Source organism: Sinocyclocheilus anshuiensis, unplaced genomic scaffold (genome assembly GCF_001515605.1).
Source record: "Sinocyclocheilus anshuiensis isolate Anshui unplaced genomic scaffold, SAMN03320099.WGS_v1.1 scaffold471, whole genome shotgun sequence".
NCBI classification, from domain to species: domain Eukaryota; kingdom Metazoa; phylum Chordata; class Actinopteri; order Cypriniformes; family Cyprinidae; genus Sinocyclocheilus; species Sinocyclocheilus anshuiensis.
In genome coordinates this window covers 354223-357724 of record NW_015549588.1, presented here as the reverse complement: position 1 = coordinate 357724, position 3502 = coordinate 354223, and the positions used below count along the sequence as shown (strand labels likewise).

Sequence of the window (3502 nt, the reverse complement as noted above, 5' to 3'; positions counted from 1 at the left end):
TTTAGCTTGCTCTTGTAAGGTCTAGAAATTCTTTATAGCCTTCTAAACAAATTAACATTAAAATTATTTACATCTTTTCAGCTTGTTCTCATTATTTTGGCCACTTGAACTTTTATTTATTTATATTTTATTTTATTTTATTTTATTTTTTATTTTTTTTATTTAGCTTGCTCTTGTAAGGTCTAGAAATTCTTTATAGCCTTCTAAAAAAATTATATCAAAAAGCAAAAATAAATCCTATTGTTAAAGAATACTTTATTTTCCAGTTCAAATAATGCAAAAAAAAGGGTAACATTACAATAATTTACATATTTTCAGCTTGTTCTCGTTATTTTGGCCACTTTGGTTTATGTTCATGTCTCTTTGCTCTTGTAAAGTCTATAGCAATTCTTTATAGCCTTCTAAAAAATTCTATCAAAAAGCAAAAAATAAGTAACAATATAAAATGAATAAATAAATCCTATTGTTAATGAATACTTCCATCAGTTAAAATAATGCAATAAAAGGTACACATTTAATTTATCCAGAGCTTGGTCAAATTGTTCACCTTATTTTGGCCATTTTGGTTTATTTTCATGTTTCTTTGCTTTTGTAAGGTCAATAAATTCTTTATAACCTTCTAAAAACTTTAATTAAAAACATAAATGAATAAAAATGAATTAAATACTTAAACTATTAAAGTTACTATTATAATTATAAATCATTCAAATTATTATAAATGCATATTATAAATAATATTATTGTATTTTTTAAAGATTTACAAGATTTATAAAGACTTATTTTCTTAGATTGTATATTGACTTAAATATTGACTTGTATATTGGCCCAGTCAAAAAACAACTAATTAATAACTCATTAAGAAGTCATTTTTGCAGTGCATTTATGCACTTTAAAATGTGTAATTTTGATTGCTCTTATAACATATCAAGGGTTTCGAGTATGTATGTAAACACTTCAAACACTGCAGCTATATCAGAAAAAAAGGTACAAAATCTGTCACTGGAGCAGTACTTTTTCAGAAAGAACAAATATGTACCATTTAGGTACTAATATGTATACTTTAGGTACTAATTTGTACCTTTAAGGATGCTTTAGGGCTAAATAAGGTAAAAGGGGCATTGTGTCAGTGACAGTTTTTGTACCTTTTTTTTGAGAGTGTACCTGCAAACCATTGCTAAAGGTTGAGTTCTGCTTTCCATTTGACTTGCAAGTTTTTCTTTCTCTTTTTTTTTTTAAATGAGGCAACAAAATGGTGCTAAAAGCAGCCAGAAACAAGATGGCACAGACACAGAAGATCCAGGAGCATCTGGAACACACTGACCACTGACTGTTTGAATTGATAATTCTATTGTATAATGCTAATTCTACATACTTGTTTTAAGTCGATGTCATTTTAATAATTTTTATAAAAAATAATATTGGGCCTATGCAGTTCATAGTAATATAAAAACATTTCAGAGTTTGATTTTTAAGTACATTTTCATAAAAAAATGTGAATGTTTTGCAAAGAAAACTGGTTTTGACCCAGCTAGAGCCGCCGCTCCAGAGTGCACCGAGATCAACAGGATGAAATATTAAAGCCAACAAGCTTCTAGAACATCAAAAATAAGTTTTTATTTGCAGAATGATAAATAGGCATGTTCTGCATTCATAAATGACAGCTGTACATTTCAGAACATGGATATCTGCACACATTTAACACACACACACAGCGTGATTAACTTAAATAGATCAAATGAATAAATAAATAAATTCTAGTATCATGAATGGTTTTTGACAATTTAAAATGAATTTTTACAATTTACTCAATTTTTGCGCATATTGCAAAAACTAACCATTTCTCACACTGGATAAACCTCTGTATGTACTTTTAATAACCTGCAAAACTTTTTTATACTTTTTCAACATGTTTAGGAAAATCAGTGTCTATGCAAATGTTTCCTCGCTCCACAAGCACCGCCATGCATCAAGACAATTAAATTAAGGGGCGGGTTCATAAAGACTAAGCGATAAAAATATTCTTTCATTATCTGGGAGCTGAATGGAAATAAAGGAGCGCTTGATTAGCTAGCACGCCGCTGCTGTGACAGCTATGACATGTTCAGTAGTCCAGCGGACGCTAGATAATGACTTTCTCCTGACAGCCAACTTGTAGCTCCGCTATTAGTTTGCCTCTCAAAGAGCTTCCTAAATCAGGTACATAAGTGCTATAAGATATGAGAAGTCTTATCTGTATTGGCCGCATTTACTGCTGTTCATTTCTTCACTAATTTTTCTCTCTCTCCCACACAATGTGCAATATGCAGGATAATCAAGTTCATTCTGTTTTCCACAATGTCTCCGACTGAACCATGACTGTTCATGAGGTGACCTCCAATCACTTCAACCGCTGCATCACAGGGCAATTCTGACAAGGTCATGCACAATAGGAGGAAAAATATGCTAAAATAAAAAGCATCTAACATAACTCTGAATAACTATCATAACACCATGTAAACCATGCAAAATCAATAGGCATTTGAACTTTTAAAAGTGAGGAGAAAACAACAGACATCAAAGTGCATTCACAGTCAAACTTTATGGTGCAAATTAATTTTGTAGAACAAAACTACAGGTTAAAAAAAAATACAACCAAAACTATAATTAAAAAAAAAAGGTTTATAAAGTATTGGTTACCAAGAGCACAAAATCATCGAGAAAGGAAAAATTGAAATCGCATCATATGACCCCTTTAAAGACTAAAAACTACTCAAACTAAAAATACCTTAAATTACGTTTCTGCTAATTTATAAAGTTGTTTCATGTCTGTCATTTGAATAATTTTGCATATCGCTGCATACTGGGCCTATGCAGTTCAAAGTAATATTGACATTTCAATGTTTGATTTTTAAGTACATTCTGATTTAAATTCGCATTTTAAATAATTCTGAAGCCAATTTGTAATCATTCTGCATTTTGTAGTCCTTAAGCAAAGCTGGTTTTGACCCCGCTAGAGTTGCCGCTCCAGGGTGCACCGAGATCAACAGGATACAATATTAAAGCAAACAAGCTTTTGGAATATTAAAATGCCATAATTTTCCCAGTTTTTATTTATTCATTTTTTTAATGCAGAATGAGAAGGAGGTATGTAAATGAAAGCTGTACATTTCAAAACATGAAGATCTGCACTACCGTACATGTTTAAAACACTGAGCGATCCGTCTGGAGTCTTTTGATCTTCAGACAAGCCACTATATATAGACAGCAATCTCCTGAGTAAACTCTGGTCCTCACAGAAACGGACCCCATTCCACTCCAAAACCCCTGCTGTGGGTTCAGAAGTTTGCACTATTTATATAGTACATACACAAAGTCTATTCCTGGAATTTCGACCTCTTGAGAATAGTGTGCTCTTGCAGTGCTGTGGGTCATTAATATTACACAGTACATCTACATGTGCCCATCACATATGCTTTAAAATTCTGGACAAGATATTAAACTACATTTTTAAAGACGTGAAACA

The 3502-nt window shown here is 31.6% G+C and overlaps 1 protein-coding gene across 3 annotated transcripts in view; it reads right to left on the bottom strand.

Moving 5' to 3' along the window:
* The window catches only part of LOC107657998 (type II inositol 3,4-bisphosphate 4-phosphatase-like), a 175434-nt gene that overhangs the window by 159301 nt on the left and 12631 nt on the right, over positions 1-3502 (bottom strand). The window lies entirely within an intron of this gene.